The sequence below is a fragment of the Mustela erminea genome, chromosome 11, assembly GCF_009829155.1.
Source record: "Mustela erminea isolate mMusErm1 chromosome 11, mMusErm1.Pri, whole genome shotgun sequence".
In the NCBI taxonomy this organism is placed as follows: Eukaryota; Metazoa; Chordata; class Mammalia; order Carnivora; family Mustelidae; genus Mustela; species Mustela erminea.
Genome location: NC_045624.1, coordinates 23,573,546 through 23,593,150, shown reverse-complemented (window position 1 = coordinate 23,593,150; position 19,605 = coordinate 23,573,546). Strand labels below are relative to the sequence as shown.

General features: G+C 49.5%; 1 protein-coding gene across 2 annotated transcripts in view; it reads left to right on the top strand.

Moving 5' to 3' along the window:
- SND1 (staphylococcal nuclease and tudor domain containing 1) overlaps positions 1-19,605 on the top strand; it is a 411,286-nt gene that overhangs the window by 328,947 nt on the left and 62,734 nt on the right. The window lies entirely within an intron of this gene.

The following is a 19,605-nucleotide window of genomic DNA, read 5'->3' as shown; positions in this document are numbered from 1 at the left end:
AGCTACCTGTTCACATGCCCTGGCAGTGCAGATAATAGTGGAAGAATGCCAGTGGCACAGACAGGGGAGCGGGGCGTACGTGGGAGAGGTGGACAGAAGATGTGAACATGTGCATTCTCTAAATTGCATTCTTTTAGTGAGAAAAGGACATGAGGCTAAGTCAGAGGAGGAAGTCATCTGGAGCCTCAGCATTCCGTAAAGAAGACTCTTAACTGGACAGGGGTGCAGAGAGAATGCACACAGGCTGAGAAGGCATGCCAGAAAGGGAGGAGTACAGGTGTCTCACAAGCCTGGAATTTTCCATTTGCTTTTCCTGATTAGTGATCATAGAAAAGCTGTTATCTTTCCATGCCAAAAGCTAAGCTTCAAAAATGCCCAAAAGAAACCAAGAGGTACTAAACCGTTTTAAAATAAGGGGCTTTGTTTTTCCTTTTGGGGTAGTGGGGAGGCTTGCACTGTTTGCTTTTTTATCTATCTCCCACCACCACCAAACTGAGAGAGTTGCAGGGCAGGAGTGAAATGTATTGCCCTCTGGCTCCGTGGGTAGGACTCCAGCTCAGGCACTTTTCTGGTCACTTTCTCCCAGGCCACACCCAAGGTGTCACCCCTTGCTCCCCGCGTGCTGCACTCTTGGGCCTGCTCCCTCTGTTCTCTCAGAGGAGGCAGATCCAAAAACCATGCCGCGTTAGCAGGCTCTGGGCCTTGTCCCCACCTTATAGCTGAGGCTGGTTACCCATCTCATTAGCAGTGATGTCTGTGTGTCTTTCAAGGGCTTGTCAGGTTGGGGAGGAACAGATCACATTTTCTGGCAATTTAATTTTATTAACTCTGATTTTCCCCCCTTTTCCAAAGCACAGCTAAATGGAGCTAAACATACACACAAGGGCTATATTTAGTCCTGATGGTGTGGTAGAGTAGGGAAGGCACAAACACAGAGGTTTATCTGCTACCTAGTAAACACAGGGAGGTGTCAGGGCTGGAGAATTCAATAGTAATAATAAGCATTTATATGGTACAATGACAACTTCGATACAGGGCATAATTTTCTGGGGATTGCTATTAATTGTGCTTCTGCCTGTGAGCGGCCCCCTAGTGAGGGGCTTGGAACACCACGCAGAGTAAAGCTATATTAAACATCAATTAAAACAGCATAAAATAGAAACGAAATAAAATATGCAAAGGTCAGAATGGCTGTGAACAAGCAGACAAGGCCCTGAGAGGAGAGGGGTTAGAGTCTAGTACACTGGGGCATTCATGTTCCTGGTTGCTCTAAGCTTCTTTGAGTTCCTAAGTTTAGCAAGTTTGCTGGACTAGCTTCCCCAAGTTCAACTCTTTCCCAAAGGGGCTAAGAAACAACTCGTTATGGCCAGTAAGAAATGCGAGAGGACAGCCAGAGTCTACCTGCCCTGTCCAGTCAGACTCTCTGCAGTGATGGAAGTATTCTTTATCCCCATAGTTCAGTATGGTAACCACTAGCCACATACAGATATTGAGCCTTGAAATGTGGTTAGTGCAACTGAGGCACAGAATCTTTAATAACATTTTAATTTTAATAGCCACACGTGACTAGTGACTACCATATTGGACAACACAGGACTCTAGACAGTCTTCACCTACAGTAAACACTCCAGAAACGTTCAGCTTGCATTGCACTCTTCTTCCTAAACCAGTGTGCACCTTCCCCCATACCTCTGAATATTTAATGCTTTTTTTTTCTTTGTTTGACCCAGTCCTCCCATGCTTTTGACTTAAGCTTCCAGATTCTTTCATAAGGGTCATAACAATGCCAAGAAATGAGAAAGGTCAATTTCTGCATCAAACCAGACAGCTATGGCCTTATCCTTGCCCCCTTTTCTCCATCCCCCAGTCATGCTAATACCAGGCGTTTCCCACTCCCCCAGGCAGAAAAGAAGGGAATGGCTGTGGATCTCTGGCTAATGAAGATCATAGATCTGTGGGGCTCCCCACGTCTCATCAGGTGCTGAGTCTGACCCTTGAATTCTGCGGAGCCAGGGGATTGTTAAATTCCCGGGTCATCCAGGGAACTCTGACCTGACATTCCTTGGTCCCTTGGGCACCTAAACTGAAAATACCTTTCCCAGTAGCCCTTTAAACACTCGCTGAACGCTTAGAGTGGATCCGTTCATTGGGATGACATAGTATAGTAGAAAAACGCACTGTACTTGTAATAAAAAATCCCATGTGTAAGTCCTGGCTCCTCTATTTACTGAATCTGTGACCTTGATAAAAAAAAAATCACTTAACCTTCCCAAGGCTTCATCTTCCCACATAAAAATGAGTATGCTAGATTAATGACCTCTAGACCCGAGAGGACCTAGCAGAGAGATCCAGCCAGAGACAGACACCCTAGTTGCCATGAGGTCCTGTGCCTCACTCAGTCTCCCCCTTCAGCTGTCAGGCCTACCTTTCAAGCCCCCCTTCCCTGAGTCTGCCCAGACCCCCACCTGTGTCTAGTTAGCACCCGCTCAAGATGGGAAGTGGGCCGACAGCATGGACACGCCCAGAGCCAGACTGGGTGGCGTGATCGCCTCTGGTGCTCCTCGCACTCACGTGGACCTTGAGGAGTCCTAGACAGCTTGCAGTGACTGTGAGGCACCCTCAGAGGCAGCCGTGGAAAGAAGGCAAGAGGTTTCTTGGCTTGGACACTGGGGCCATAAGGCAAGAGGGGTCACCCCTCTTGGCCGGCTGGCTGTGCGCGAGCTTCCCTCTACCCAGCAGTCACTGATCCCTGCTCCAGGGGTTGTCCCCACCCACCCAGAGCCCCTGGGGAGCCGCCAGCTCTGCACAACTGCCGTGTCTCTAGCCGATGGGCTGTGAGCGGGCGCCATTGGTCAGGGCGGTCTTAGCTGCAGTGCTTAAGCCTGGTTGTATCTGCTGCGTGTTCTGTTTAGTGAGTTTTGAAATACTATAAATAGTTAAAACGGAAGGCTGTAGTCCCAAACCCTAGTGCCAACGCCCAGGAAGCTTTGGCACAGCCCTCAGCACGGGCCAAATTAATCCTGTCTGAGCCCGGGTGCCGCAGCTCTTGAGTTTGCTGGGCTATGAGGCCAGAGAGGCAGCATGTACAGAAGGGAGAAGAGCTGGAAGCAGAGGAGGCATAGAACTGGCTGACCTGGTGTGAGGTGCTGAGGGCCCTCCGAGCACACTGGGCGGCTGGGGACAACTCTTCAGACCTCTCAGACCTTTTTGGTTTGTACCATGTGATCGGGGGCAAAAGGATATTCACAGAGCTCACATTAGACCCCCAATAGCAGGATCCCGGGTGGATGGAGCAGTGGTTCTCAACCCTACACACTGGAGTCACGGAGCGTGGGGAGTTTAGGACAGATACTCATACCTGGGTCTCCCTTCGAAGATTCTGGTTTCATCAGGCACCAGCTTTTGATGTTCCCTAGGCATGAGGTGATAACCAAGGAATAGTTTGTTGGTTGTATTCAGTGTGATAATGGCATTGTGATTATGTAAGAAAATGGCTGTGTTTTTTAGAGATGCATACTGAAGTATAGAAAGGTGGGGTGACATCATGTCTGGGACATGCCTTAAAATATATGAGCAAAGAGAAAGGGGGCTAGCTGGAGCAGACCTGTTTTGAAAATTACTCAGTCTGGATGGTCAGTATATGCGAGTTCTTTACTATGCTCTGGTTACATTGTTTTCGAATTTTTCTCAAAAAGCTTTCTTAGTAATAAAAAATGTTTTTAAAAAAGCTTAGAATCTCTCCAAGGGATTCCAGTGTTCAGCTAAGATGGAGAACCGGTGGTTTAGAAGATTAATTTGGATCCCCACACCCTAGATCAGTTCTGACTTGGGGCTTTGTGTAACCTAAGAGTGACCTTTCAGGATAAGTTCCTGTAAGTAATCTGGACCGTAGGCTCTTGAGGCGGTGGGCACAAAGAACAAATGACACCTAGAATCAGAATTCAGAGTGGACAGTGAGGCAGCTTTGTCTGGTCTGAGTGACCTCAGTATCACCCAGCCCCAAAAGCTTTTGTGCTTTGGGCTTTACCTGCCTTGTCACTTGCTAGCACTCCTGCATACCACCATAAGGACCTCTCTTGCCATGCCAGGGCCAGAAAAGACCACTGCATGGTAACACCCACACAGGAGCATCCTGACTTCCTCAATGTTCAGCACTTTACCTAGTGGGATTCTGCTGAAGCCACAGTGAGGGGAGAGGGGGCTGAAATTGCACCTCCCTGTCCTTCCCAGGAGTCCACATGCTCTCGGTTCTCTGTGCAAGTGTGTCAGGGCTCTTCTCTGTCCTCAGCACCTGCCTCAGCTCCCAAGCACTGTTTTGCTGTGGCTGCTCTGCAGGTGGGATAAACAGAAGCTTGCTGCAACCCAGCTAAAGGGTACTCTGGAATTGTGGCTGGAAGCTTCCATGCTACTTTTTAAAAAATATTTTTAAAGATTTTATTTGACAGAGATCACAGGTAGGCAGAGAGGCAGGTAGGGGGTGGGGAGCAGGCCCCCTGCTGAGCAGAGAGCCTGATGTGGGGCTCCGTCCCAGGACCTGAGATCATGACCTGAGCTGAAGACATAGACTGAGCCACCCAGGTGCCCCCCATGCTGCATTTAAATACCACAGCCTGGCTTGGGACCCGGACTTAACACCTCTCCACTCATGAGCAGAATATCTCGTCTTCCTTCAGTGGGCTTTGTGATGTATACCTTTCAGCAAGTCGGTGTATTGCTAAGGGAAGCTGGAGCATAAGGGAAAGCTACAAACTGCCCGAGGTCACTCACCAGCCCAGAGCTTTGCTACCAGTAGAATTTACTGAGTGCATGGGTGTCCTTCCCATTCCCTGGGGAAGACTTAGAACAGTCCTTTGAGCAAATGCCAGCTTGAGAAAGGTGTAGAAGTCACCCCTGCCTCTCTGTAGGAAGGCCCAGAGCATCCGTCTTTCCCCGGTTCTGAATCACTATGAGTCCTACCACTGTCCGGTGCCTACATCCAGAATTCAGATGGGCTGTTTCTTCCTCAGCCTGCTCAGAGGAACAAGTAGCCTCAGAGTCACTAAAATGGGAAACTCGGGGCTTTGTGGCCTTCACTGGACTGTTCGAATGGGAGGAGACAGAAGCTTTCCTGACTCTTTTCTGCTGCCTAGTATATCTCTCTCCTCTTGCCACCCTTAGGCTATCCATCTTGCTGTTTTCCCCACTGTAGGAACTCCTCAAGGGCAAGAACCAAGTCTTTCATCTCCATTGTTCCCCAGACCCTGGCACTGTGCCAGTCGCTGTACTTGCTCTAAACAGGCATATAGATGAGGAAGTGAGCCGAAGCAGGGCTGTGGCAGGGAATGCCACTAGGCTAAGGGTCAGAAACCTGGCATTTTAAAAAGTAGTTTCTCATTCATTTGGGCTTATGGGCCTGAACTCTGCCCGCCTTGCCTGAGTTAGCTTGTAGAGCAGCAGCCTGTGGGATGAGGAAGGGTTTCTAGCTGGTAATGGCTAGAGAGAAACGCGCTATTTGGTTCTCTTTCCACTTTCCTTTGGAATAAATGGTGGTCTCCCTGTGCCTTGGTGTCTCCCCTTTGATATTCATGGGCCTCTGAGCAGTCTGTCCCCTCCCCCTCTGATATTCATGGGCCTCTGAGCAGTCTGTCCCCTCCCCCTCCTCACCTGGGGCTCTGAGGAGGGTGACATGTTTGTAGGAGGGTTTCCCTTTGTTTTTTTTCCAGGGCAGTCAGTCAATTGATACTTGGCCAGCTCTCCCGGAAGGGACTCCTCCTGGAGCTCAGTGAACCCTCAGGGACACTCGCTCAGCTAAAGCAGAACCAGGTACAAGAAGCACTTCTGTTGTTAGTGACAGAACTGTCCTCCTTGTCAGAAACCAGCGTGACCCCTGAGTCTTTCCCTGCTCCCTCTAGACTCAAAACAGAGGTTCTAACCCTGAACCTGCCCTTAAATCACCTGGCTACATTTTTAAAATACTGAAATCCTAACACCACCCCTAGAGATACCGCCATATTTGATCTAGAGTCTGAACATTGGTATTTTCTAACGGCTTCCCAGTGCTGGCAACATATACTTGGGACCGAGAACCATTGTCTCAGAGTCTTCACTAGAAGGAGCTATAATAGCACTTGAACCTTCCACCACTGGCCTTGCCCTCCCCACCACCACTGCCCTGGAAGGTGGAAGAGGAGAGCATGTACTTGCCTCTCCTGCACACCGCACGTCACCTTCCTTGACTGGTTCTGAGACACCCTTCCCAGACTGTGCGATTGATGATGCCATGTGGTTGTGCCCCCCGCCCTCACCCACACACATACTCTCTCACAGGGCCCACTGTCCTTAACCTTGGGCAGGTGACTAACGCAGAGAGAGATGATCTGGGGACAATGGTTTGATTTTGTTTTAGAGGGCATTAGTGAGGGAGAATAGTCCAGAACTGTCTTTGCAATTTAAGAGGAATATTACTTCTGTGATTTTAGCCCGAACAGTAGCTTGCCCATTGGCTTCCAAATATCACATCCCGTCCTTCGGTAGAAGAGTCTGCCTTAGCCGTGAGAAGCAAGACCAGACACCAGTTGAAATCCCAGACAGCTTCCTACCCTCCCTCCATATCTTGTCAGATATTTCAAGCTTTAAGTCCTTATTCGTGCTCTGCCTACTTGGCTGGCTGTTCTTGCACTTGAGCGGCTTGTTTGCCTGGACAGGTCCAAGCTGTCTGAGCCATCAGCAGCTGCACCTCCTCCCTCGCGCCTTCTGTCTGAGCCAACCTTGATTCACAGTAGTGCAGATGGCCACAGCCTTATCCAGCGACGTCTGCCACTCCCATCCCTCTCCTGCCCTGCTTTCCCCCAGATGAAGGGGCTGAGCCAGCCCTTGCCCGCTGGTCAACCTGTGGCCAAGAGGAAGACCACTCTTTGGTCCTGCTCTGGCATATTAACCTAGGAAACATGACAGCAATTTTATCTGAAGCACATAGGACAAGGGTACAGGAGGGTCTGAGTTCATGTTGTGTTGAAAATACTTTTCAGGCTGCATCAGAGCTAGTCTGTTTTTGCAAATATGCTCAGTTCCACCCACTCCACTTCCTAAGTATTACTGGGAGCTGAGAGCGAGAGGAGAGAGCAGGTGCCAGAAATCACCTTTCCTTCTCTTCTTACCCTTTCCTCCCTTAAATGCAGATTTAAGGGAGTGCACTGCCACTCAGTTCCTCAGTTCCTCAGTCCAGTTCAAGGTGCTGAAGAGTAGTGCCCTGTAATACACCACTGTAATCAATTCATTTCCCTTCCCCTTGTCCCTCTGCAAGAGAAATGAAGTGACAGGTAACAAATGCGAGAGGGGTCGTGGGTAACCTTGTACGTGAGAAAGATTGGCTGCAGTAGCCCTAGAGCCTCACTCTGCCTTTTCCTATGGCACCTCACTGCTGAGCTGTGGACAAGACACCGGAATCAGGGTGTCCCGTCTCGCAAGCTGTCTCTGAGACAGACCCACAGCCATACACTCTAGCAACAGCCGGCGCCGGGGAGGGAGTGCTATGGCAGCAGTCTCCTGCACCTGTGTGGTTAGGGACAGGGCCCACAGTGAATATACCAGCTCATCTGGGTCATCTATAAACCTTGGGGACCCCAGCAGCTTTGGAATGCCATAGGTTCAGCAGTACTAATATTCACATGATTCATCCTGAGGTTTCCTTTGCTGTTATGCACCTTATTTCAAGGCTTTTTTCTTGATAGAGGAAACTATCCCAATCCTAGGCTGCTTAAACAGGAACATAAGCCCCCAGAGCCAACCCTTTTTATAGGGTAATATGGAGACTGAGCTCTGTTAGTCTCTGGGGTATTCTATTCTTTGGGGTAAGGGTATTTTTAATCCTTTATCATGATGAAATGTCTCAGTTGGCACCCAAGGACCAGTAACACACTGACTAAAGAAGACAGGGACTACCTGAAGAGTTACCTGCTTTTATCTCCATAGTTCAAGGCCAGGCATTTGGTGAGTGCTCTCTGTCCCAGTGAGCATGGAGCCACTTGGGTGGAATAGAATTAAGGGGGACCTTACTCCACTACAGATGTCATGGCTCCTACACCCTAGGCATGGGGTCTACTCTCTTCTGTCCCACTGGGCATGTGTAAGGAACAAAGATCCTTGGGCATAGTCCAGTACCAAGGAACCTTTTTGTTTCTCTGAAGCCACATGATCAAGGTCACCAAGCTGGTCAATTTCCTGTTCTTCACGACTGGCCCTGACCTCCTGGGCTGCCTTCTAGCATTATACCTTGCTGTCTCTTCTGCTACGATTGTTGCTTCCCTCTTAATTAGAAAACATACTCTTTTGGATTCATTGTCTTCTCCTCTGACATTTTTTTTTCTTTGACGACACTTTAATGACCTGCCTGCTTTTGATTTTGATCCACAAATTCTAGTCCGTTAAAACTGCTGGGCTGAGAGTGACTCATGGGCACAGTCCAGGTTCTTGAGTTGGGTCCCAAGGACCCAAACTGACAGTATTTGCCTTAACTCTCAGAGTAACCATTAGATTTGTAGCCAGAAACCTGCGGTGGATCCACTGCCAACCTCATCCCCAATTATACAAAGAGAACGGCCCTGGAACTGCTTGGCACAGGTCAGGAGGACAGAAGAGCTCCAGCAGGGAGCCACCTTCCCCATCCTGCAGGCCCCTAAGAGCACCTTCAGAGGCTTGGAGATTGGGAGTGGGAGGCTCTGCCCCCCCCCACCCCATCTTCTGCGCTCTGGACTCACCATGGCCTTGCCTGCCTTTAAGCCTGCCTCAGCTCCCAGAGCTGCCCACGCTGCTCACATCACCTGGGTGAGCGGGGGTGGGGAGAGGGGGGCTCTGCTCAGTGCCAGGATGCCCCGGACCTGAGACGGTGCATGAGAATAACTGCTCAGTGCCCAGATGTTTCCTGTTGTCTCCGGCTCCAGGTGTTACATTTGCTAAAATTTTAGGCATGAGAGTGGCTCTGTTCTCTAGGGGGACAAGCGGGGAAAGATTCCCCAGCTCACATTTCTGGGGTCTTTCTTTTTTTTTCTTTTTTTTTTTTTTTAGAATTTTATTTATTGGACAGAGAGAGAGAGAGATCACAAGTAGGCAGAGCACAAGTAGGGGTGGAGTGAGTCCGAGCAGGGAGCCTGATGCAGGGCTTGATCCCAGGACGCTGAGATCATGACCTGAGCTGAAGGCAGAGGCTTAAATTAACCCACTGAGCCACCCAGGCGCCCCACATTTCTGGGGTCTTTCTTCCAAATGGACAACCCCATTAGCTGGCTCTTAGTGGCTCCTGCTCTCCACTTCACACCTGGTACCGCCTCAGGCCATTTCTCACCTGCAGAGGGAAGCCCGAGGATCAGCAGCAGCACTATTCAGGGCAAAGTCTTTACCCTTGTAGTACTTTGTAAACTAGAACAGCGAGGCCTCCCTTTCAGACCAGAAACGACATGGAATCGCTTTGTGGGATGGATGTGTACAGCACAGGCAGCATTCGTGTGTTGATTTCCACATATTAAGTGGTTCTCGTTGCTGCTGAACTTCCTTGCCTCCGTGTGACCATCAGGCTCTGTATCGACCATGGCATTCGTGCAGGGACGGGGGAAAGACAGCTGTGCAGCTCTCCTCCAGCCCCTGAACGCAGCTCCCTGTGCTACGCGGCCTTGCCAGCGGGGGGCTGCTGAAGCAGCGCTCAGGAGACGCACCAGGGAGACCCCTCCATCTCCTGCCAAGCTCAGCAAACCCTGCCCTTGCTCTCCTCTGAATCGCACTTCTCTGTGGCTTCAGGCCTCCTTCCCCAGCTCCGCACAGGGCGCCGCCTGACGGGAAAGGCCTGCGTGTCAGCGGGAGAGGCATTTGAGGAGAAATGAACTAATGTCGGAAGGGGGAGTGCCGCTCAGTCATCTTTTAAGTAGAAAGGAAAAGGTCATCAGAGCCGGATGGGGCCGGGGCTGGATTGTTGTTGACGCGGCCTGGCTGCAGCAGAGGGGCCAGCACCGCGCACTGCCAACCCCATCCAGCTGCTGGTGGCCCGGGCACAAAGCAGCGCATGCTCTGTGTCCACAGATGGGTCTGCGCGTCAGCGGGAGCCTGTGTTTAGCCCTTGCTTAGGAAGGGCAGCCCATGACATAGTAATTTAATTAAATTTGCCTCCCTCCATGGCCCACATATTTGCAGAGGTTTGCGGGAAGATGAATCTGGCTGAGGAGCGTTACCCTGCCGCTCTGGCCCTGCCCCAGAGCTGAGCCGCGGTACCATAAAGGGTCTCAGCGTCCTGAATCCGGCACAGGGCATCTGTCTGCACTGCAGGCTCTCTGGCCGGGCTGCCTGCTGGCACATCTGGCAAGGCAGCCTCTGGAAGCATTCCGTCTCCATCACAAGGAAGCCACCAGGGGCAAAATAAGGGGGCTCCCCACCCTCTACTCAAGACCTGCTGGCAGCAGCCTCAGCAAAAACCAGAGCCACAGAATGAGCTTCTACACTGATCTCAGTGTAGAAGGGAGAGGGTGGAATGGGAGGACCCCAGCCCTTCAGCGGACACTGCAGCCTTAGTCGCAGCTGTCACCCCCATTTCATTGGTGACCCACATTCCTATGCTTCTATCCTGGAAAAGACCCACATTTAAGGGTCCGAAATTGATTCCAGTGAACCGATCACCATGTTCCACATCTCAGACGCCCATCAGTTCTTGTCCACTGCGTCCGAGCTCAACCCACACCCACAGTCCACACCCCGGAGCCTTCCCCCTGCCTCCCAGCCAGCCAGTGCTTGTCTCCTGTGGAGTTCCTCACTCCTCAGGAGGCACCTAAGCTTTCACTTTCTCTTGTCAGAGTGCCTGCCCATTTCATCTTCTCACTAACCTCTAGCCTCCCGCTCAGCCTTTTATATCCTAGGTCAGCAGTGCCGTGCCCGCTGGAGAAGAGCATTCTTTCTTGTTATCCTCGCCCCCACCAAGAGCACGTCTTCCTGGCTGGCTAATCTCTCCTGTGTAACAACAGCAGCACCTCCGAGAGAAAGGGAATTTCTCTGGCACAGTTTGTCTCAACACCAGCAGAACACAGGCTGTTGCTTAGGAGTGGGAATCATTAGAGTCAGGCCATTATTGGAGGGGACCAGTCTCTAGGGGAGCTAGCAGAAATTACCACTCCTTAATAGATGAAAACTCATTTGCTGGAAGCCCCCGCCCTCCTCTTTATTTCTCTGCATTCTCCACCTCCCTTCTCTTCCCAGCTTTGAAGTCAAAAAGAGAGGTAATGCTATCCCATCCAAGATGGCAAATTTCTGCTAAATTAACTTGGTTAAAAGATCCTTGGTTGAAAGCGGCTGTTCTTTTAGAATGTTTCTGCAGGGACTTGGCTTGAAACCATCATGAAGGAGACAGATTCTAATTAAATGTATGTGATAAAATTATAGCCAGGACCACTCCATTTCCCAAGAGAGGATTTGTTGAGGTGGTTGGGAAGAGGAGACAGTTACTAGCTTCCTAGACCATGTTTCAGGGAAGGTCTTGGAGTCAGCCTGGGCTCTGAGCTTTCCCTGCAAGCGTCCCCTTGTTTACACAGTACCAGGGAAGGTCAGAGACGTGGAAGCAGGACTCCAGACTTCTCTGCTTCTCTAGTGGTCATCTTGACCTTGAACAGACCTCTAACCTGATACAGCTTCTATATGCCTTCCCTGCACAGGGATACACATTCTTTACCTCGTAGTTCTCTGCTCTTGTAGGAGAATGGGGGGTAGGCGGCATAAAGCAGCAAATGCTCCTTTTAATTTATTACCTGTTTGGGCTGCCATCAAAACTCACACGCCTTGGAACATTTGTGGTGCAAGAGAAAGGAAAAGTTGCCTCATTTCTCAGCTCTAGTTGTGTGAATGAAGTCACGAGTGGGCACCATGTCAGAGCATTAAGCACAGATAACTGGCGTAAAAGGCCTTCCCCTTCTCTCCCTCCTCTCCCTGGAAACAAACTGTAAGGGATTGCATCAAATTGCAAACTCTGGGGGACACTAATCACTTTGTAGTTTCTGTAAATGGCGCCCCCTGGATTTGTCATTCACCGTGGCCCTGCTGGTGTTCAGTAGTACTGCTGGGTTGAGAACCCAAAGCCCAGAGATCTGGTCTCTGCATCACCAGCTATGTGACACCTGAGCAAGTCACATCTCTCTGGCCTTCATTTTCCTCATAAATAAGTTTTCTGAATTAACTTGGAAATTAAATTCCCTTCTCTGTCTCCACATCCCTGAATTTTGAAGCTATAAACCATCATTCTGTCCTCAGTGTCTTGCCAACCCAAGGTTGACCAGCCTTGATAAGACACCCATGATGTGGAGGTGGCCTCTGCTGGCCTGATAGCACTGGTCAGAGCAGATGTGGGCTTCAGACAGGAGGGTGGCAGAGGGGGCTAAAGAAAGGGAAAGCTACCCTGCAGGCACAGCAGGCTGGAACAAGAAAGGCATGGCTTAGGCCAGGTCCCCACTCTGCTGTTTTTGTACTTGTCTGTGGCTTCAGAACCTTCTGACACACATGCATACGGTACACCCAGGAGGTGCAGTCACTTCCCTCACCAGAGTAACCAAATGAAATGCAAACATGCTTTGAGATCTCTCAGTCTGGCCAGGTATCTCCAAGCTTCCCTCCCCGTTTCTAATTAAAAATTTTTCATCTCTTTCCCTGGTTCCTTTAGCGATGTCTTTTTTGGCCCTCCCTCCTTTCTTACTCCAGACTCTCCCAATTCATCCCAATTCATCCCCTTAAAGAGATGAATTGGAAGAATATGCTGTCATGTCAGAAGGAAGCCATTGTCAATTCACACAGGCAAAGCTAATAGGATAAAGTATTATCCGACTTCCTTTAAGTCCAGAAATTAAGTCTTCTTGCAATGGTAATAGATTAGAACTTGTTACCACTGCAGCCGGTAGGCTGCAGAAACCGGCTGTTAGTATATGAGGCCTCAGCTCCATTTCAGGGCCTGTTCTGGGTCTTTTGTGAGGGACGCACTGAGCATTCCTGCAAACACTGCTGCACTCTCTGTGCCAGGACCTGCCTCTGGAGAGCTGCCTGTAAGTCACTCGGTTCATTTACAGGGCGGAATCTGAGTAGGTAAGTGAAGGGAAGAAACCAGGGCCTTTAAGACTCCAGGAAGAAGTAGCCGGAGGCCCGGAAACCAAACTTTGCACAGAGAACAGTTACTGTGTGAAAGCTCTTCTCAGTCATCCTTGCTGACTCATTGAGCAGGTAGAGTGACTTATCTAGTGACTAAACCAGTACCAGCGCAGACATAGGGAAACTAGAGGTGAGATCTTAAAGGAATTTTAAGTGACTAGATGAAGGACTTGCCTTCTTCTGGAAGAGGAAACCACATGAGAACTATTGGAAGAAGAGTCATCAATCTTCTAGAATGGAAGGATCTTGCAAAAATGTCCTAGGTCCTGTCGTGGCAGATGATTGTACTCATATGGGGATTATGGAGGGACACCCCCAATAGAATAGTTACTCGAGGGCACTACTTATTAGTGGGATTATAAGGTGGATGGGTATTAAAGAAGCGAGTGGATCAGTGACTGTTCCTCTGTTATTTAGTGATCAGAACTTTCTTAATTGTTCTAGTACTGTTCCTGGGTACACAATGAATGACCACGAAGGTACCTCAGTACTACTTCACTCTATCTAGCCCCACACTGGGCGTTAGAGCAGCCTCCCAGCTCAGTGGTTCCCTACTGCAGGGTCAAAAATCTTCACGGGATAAGTTAAGGAAGACACCACCCTCTCAAATGCTAACACTCTTTGACAAGAGAGTTGCTCCCAGGGATATCCCCCATAGGCCTTGGCCTAATCTCTCTGACTCACTGCCAGGGTCCATGTGCACCGAACTCACAGTCATCACCATTTTTATGGGAAAACACAATTTATATAATACCCTCCCTCTGGAGTAATACTCCTTTTGTGGATAAACAGTGACTTGCACCAACCTCTTCTGTGAAGAGAAGAGAGGGACTAGATTCAGAGCAGACCCCTTAATGAGGCTGTCAGGGTCAGGATAAGATTACAGGCCTAAGGGCTGGCTTGTTTCCCCCAAGCAGGGGACAGCCTGCAGGATAGAGAACAGGACTGTTGTGGGTAGGTGGTTTGGCCCAAGTACTGACAGCAGAGCTGGCATGTACCAGAGGATAAAACCTGTGATCATCCTAAAATCTAATTCTAGCCACTCATTAGGAAATCAAAATGTATTCTCTCTTAGGCTTCTCTTGGAGAGTTGATCTCCCTGCATTTCTTCTCTGTTCCATGCCATGAATTTCACACTTAACAGTCCTCCCCCATCTGGGGTCCAGCCAGCCTCTTGCTAGCTAGGACAGGAATCTCCCTGGCTTTCCTCCTTAACTGCATTGCAGACCCTTAGCCTGTGTAGCTGCCATAGAGCTCTGTTCTGTTCTCACTTGCTCCGGTTATGGTGCTTTTTTTTCTTTTCCTGTCTGTACTTTCTCCAAGCCCTCTAATTCTGTTCTGAAGCCCCAGTAGCTCCTCTCTCTGCTGCCTTCTCCCTCCTGGTACCTCGGCCCTCCCCTGCCCTTCATAAGGTATCCTGACCGTGAAACAGGGAGAGGTGGAGAAGACTCTAGGAAGTTTATCCTCTCAGTAAAGGACCAAGGTTTCTGAGATAAATGTTTTCTGGCCAGCCCTCAGCTTGTGCATCATTAAGAATACACCTTTCCTTTCTTCCCGGCTTACTGCAAGGAAAGGTAATCTATTCTAGAACTAAAAATAGTTCCTTGGGCCAGCTAAAGAGCTGGATTAGGGAGCAGAGCACAAAGCGCTGTTTTCCTGGGGAGAAAGGACAACCCATCTTTCCTATTGGGTCTGTGCTTATAGAGATAGTGCTGTCCCACTGTCCCTAACTTCTTGATAAGCATCCTTCCCTTCTGGAATAGCTCCATAAGCATGTTCTCTCTCTGGGAACAGATGAGGTTCTAGAATAGAGGGGGTGATTGAGGAGGGCTGGTCAGTTGGTCTATATCCTTATGTTTATCATCAAATAACTACCAACAATACAACACTAAGTTACCATTCTGAGTGTGATTTTATTTATATAATTTCAGTTCTCACAACAACCTATGAAGCAGTGAAGTGTAGATACTATGATATCCATTTTACATATGAATAAGCGGAGTATTTTCCCAAGTCACACGGGTAGGAAGCGATGGAGCTGAGATTCAACCCAGGAATACCAGATCCAAAGTCTGTGCTTGTAAGCACTGTGCTGTGTTGCTTTGCAAATATGTATGTTTCACTGATCTGGTCCCTGAAGCATTTATCCCTGTTCCAAGAAGCAGCTTACTTCATTTTAATTTAAAGCAAAGATGAAAACAACTTTAATCTACAGCGTGAACCATTCTCACCCCCTCAGGGGTAATGGGTGCTTTCTGAATGATAGAGACCAAGGAGAGGTGCTTTTGGGCCAAAAGCTGCCTTGCAGTTTAGCTGAGGCAGGATTTAGAAATGGCGTGAACAGTGCCTGCATTAGCCGATGGCATGGAGTGCTGAGTGCCAGCAGAGGAGATAATATCAGACATATGTTTGGATATAAATGTTCTTTCTCTTTCTCTCTCTCTCTTTTTCTTTTTCTCTAATTTTAATCCCCTGCTGCTTTGTTGCAGCAAAATGTTGGGGCCTTAATTGTGGGCTCTGGACCCCTGAGGTAGTATCGCCTAGGCTGTGTGGGCTGTGTAAGTTCCCCTTAGCCCTCTCCTAGCCACAGTCCATCTCCACAGAAGGAAACCAAAGCTCTCCACCGCGAGTAGCATGGACTCTGGACCTCTTCCCCACCACCAATGGGGATCGTTTGACCAGGGACTCTACGACATTGTTCTACCCAGAACCCAGCAAGCCACTGGCCTCAATACCTGTTAAACAGCCACAAGAAAGCTAATGTCTCCAGGCCTCACAAACTATCCTGTCTGCTCTCCCTTCTCTGATAATATGATGCGGCATAAGACCAAGGAGTGACAAAGGCCTAGAGGAGATGATGGGAGAAGCAGCCACAGCATGGCACTCACAGAGCTCGAGTGGGGCGGGTATTGTGGAGGAGAGGAGTTAAGGAGCTCCCCCCCGACCCCGTTCCCCCTCTCCCCACTCCCCCCGGTCTCCTTGTTGAGCCAAATAGGCAGAAGGCATTCCACTATGGAGAACTTACTCTGATAGGTGCTTTAAGACCTCTGTCACTCCTCTACTCAGACAAGCTTCCAAGGCTGAGGTTGGGAGAAGGCCAAGCTACCCTTCCCTTTGTGAACACCCTGCCTTATCTACGTCACCCTGTCTCTGGCAGCCATCTGCCGTTGAACCTCAGGATCGGAAGCTGTTCTGTGCAGTCCTGAGAATTGAACTCCTTAGCACATGTGGCCCTCGGGCCAGCTGTGGGACGACTGTAGTCAAAATTCTGGTCAGACCTGGGAGGCCAGTAGAGCCAGTCCTGAAGGAGACTGAGCACCTCTAAGCAGAGTACACATCATTGTTTATAGGGAGGTCGTCCCATTTCCACTGCGTATCAGCCAGGAAAGAAAAAGGTTCTTGAAGGCTCAGAAGAGCCTGAGTAAGGAAGGCCCATTTGCTTCGGGAGCCCAGAGATCTGGGTTTTAGTCCCACCTCTTCCACTAAAAGCAGTGCGACGTTGGAGGTATCTTTCCATTTCTCTGGGGCTGTTTCCTTGACCAGACAGTGTAAAAAAGACTAAATGATATTTCATGACCCTTAAAGAATTCTGTAACTTCGTATAAGCAGCAGCAGTCTTTCCCTCTAATGTGTTGCTACAACTACTCCCCTGAAGAACTACCAACCCATGTCCCATTCTTAGGTGACAAACCCTGTAGCTTGGCCGCTGGGCCTGAGGATGAGTCACCAACACAGCATGAAAGCTATTGGTACTCATGGGACTCCTCTCTGAAAAGCTGTCCCAGGTGCCTGCTACAAAGGAGGACATACCCAACGTTACGGCATTGGAGGCTTGCTGCTCTACAAGCTGAAACGCTGCCCAAGTCGAGGAGTGGACCCAGTGGGGAAGGGAGCTACCCTTGCAGCTCTAAGGAAGCTTATTCCCAGGAGCCATTTTCTCAGTCTCCCCCACCTTTCAGGTTCCTTCTAGAAAGCACTTCTTCCTCAGATTCCAAGATGGCAATATGCTCAGCCCCCAGGACACATGCGTTTGTTTTTACGACTCTTCGCGGGAATGTTTTGGGACCATTTCTGTACCCCTGCCCTCAGATCTCTAGTTCAGCCACAGACACTTGATCATTCCAAAGCCACTGTATAATCCCAGACTATCCAAAAGGAGGGGCGGGAGGAAATCAGCCCCACACCCTCTGTTCCTGAAGCAGCTGCTTTCACCACACTTGCCCCTGAGTGTGTCCCCAGGAAGCTGCCCTAAACAGCCTGAGTTGCCTTGTGGCACTGGGCAAGGGCTCTTTTCTCGCCTTTCCAGCTGGTCCTGGCCAAGTCCCACCCTTTACTCTGCTGCAGTTTTCTCCTTGTGTTGGGGGTGGGGCGGCAAAGGGGAGGCTGAGGGAAACGTTTATGTGGAGCCCAGAAACGTGAGTGGCAGTATCTAAACGTGCACCATGCACGCATGCTGCCACGCACCCCGGTACTCAGAAATTACATATACCTCTACCCAGGGGATGAAGAATTGGCCCTTTCTTAGCCAACTGCTGCAAAGTGCTGCCTGCCTCTCTGCCCGCTCAGTGCCAGAGAGCTCACACCCACTCAGTGCCGATTCCCTGCATCAGTATAAAAGCGCTGAAGAGACGCAGGGTCCCGGTTCATGCAGCTTCCCTGGACGTCATCACTTGGGAAGCGTCAGGAGACAGACACCCACCACCACCACCAAGACATGTTTGGCTATTTGGCACCCAGAGAACAGAAGGAACATTGCCTGTGGGAAACTTAAGCCAAACAGCATTACCGCAGACCTCTTAAATCCAGGTCCCCCAGGGTCCCTGGGCAGAGCCGGTGCTGCCTGACCAGCAGCTTCTGCTGAGGTGGCATTTAACTTCTGGCCCGGTCCCAGGAGCTGAGGCTGACCCATTTCCCCTGCTTTTCCAGGGCATCAGGAATTTGGTTCTACCCCCAACAAAGCCAGGGACTAACACACTTAGCTGGAGGAAGGTGCACTAGAATCGGGGTGCTTTTATTTAAGCTAAGGAAAGATTGTTGACAGCTTTAGCATTTTGAACATTGCCTTCCCTCCCACCTTACCTCTCCCCTCCCCTCCCCTCCCCTCCCCTTGTTTTCTTTAAATAGAAATGACTTGGTTGATGCTGGTAAGAACCTATATGATCTTATTCAATTTAACCCTTTGGGGACATTGAATTAAAAATTGAACAATATTTATTAAAATACAAAAATACACTTTTCTCACATTACAATCAATGTTCTTTTGTTGGCATTCCCCCCCACCCACCCATCCCACCCCTTTCAAATCTGAACCCTTTATTTCTTTTTAAAGCTAAAATAATAAATGAAAGAAGTTACAGCATTAAATGGACCAGAATAACAGAGATCTCTGCCTTCACCGCCCACACCCACCCTTTCTCCTCCCCCTCCTCCTGAGGTAGGCCTGGGAGAGGGAAGCCTTCCCCCCACTGCGCTACGTTCAACAGGACTCCTCGCAGAACTCGCTTCTTGTGTGCATGTGTATCACTCTTGTTTTAACTGTGGATTCCACATCTTTTTTATGAACCATCCTGTTCTGTCAAGGCTTCACTGTACTTTAAATGAGCCTGTGCCCTTTTTCTCTGTCCACTTATGTTCTGTCCCCACCCCATCACCACGACCAGTTGACATCAGCTGTAATAATCCCTAATGAATCAGCATTTAGAATAGTCACCAAATCACAAGCATGAGAAAAGCTTCCACTCCCCCAAGCTCCCCAGTCCCAGCCTCTCCTCCTTCTCCACCTTAAAACAAACAAAACCTTTATGAAAAATCATAAAATGCCATCATTGTCTACAATCATTTGTCAGATACCGGGAACAACAGGTGGACATGGCACAATGCTAATTTATGGCCTCCTGTGAATACATTCTCTCTGCTTCTGCTCTCCCTTCCCACCCCCCTCTGCTGCCGCACCCCCTTTAGGGGCCTCCTCCCTCTCAAGGGAAACCCTGAATAGACACATGCCCCACAAAGAGTGGGTTAAACCCATCTGCAGGAATCTGGTGCAATGTGAAAGCATTTGACTGAGAGCTACGCCAGCTCCCTTCCTTCTCTGCTCCTTCCCGAGGCGCGCTGTCAGGCGGGGCACACGCGTGTCCCAGTGCACAAACCCAGGGGACTTGTGCACAAGGACAGACGGAAAGACTGAGCCCCTCGAGGGAGTCATTTGAATTTTGGTGGTTTTCCTGTTTAAAACACAGTTACAGAGCTATCTTCCCCTCGGCTTCTGAAGAAAAAAAATTATTGCCTCTCAACATTTTGGCACAGTACAAATTCTTGGTGCTTTTTTTGTATTTTTAAAATAAGATAAATCTGCAAAGACAGCTCTCAGCTTAAGAAAGGTGTCTATAGAAATGGTAGTCCTGTATGCTATGAAGCATCTTCTAAAACATGGCAGCCTGCCCCCCACCCCTCAGCAGCCCACAC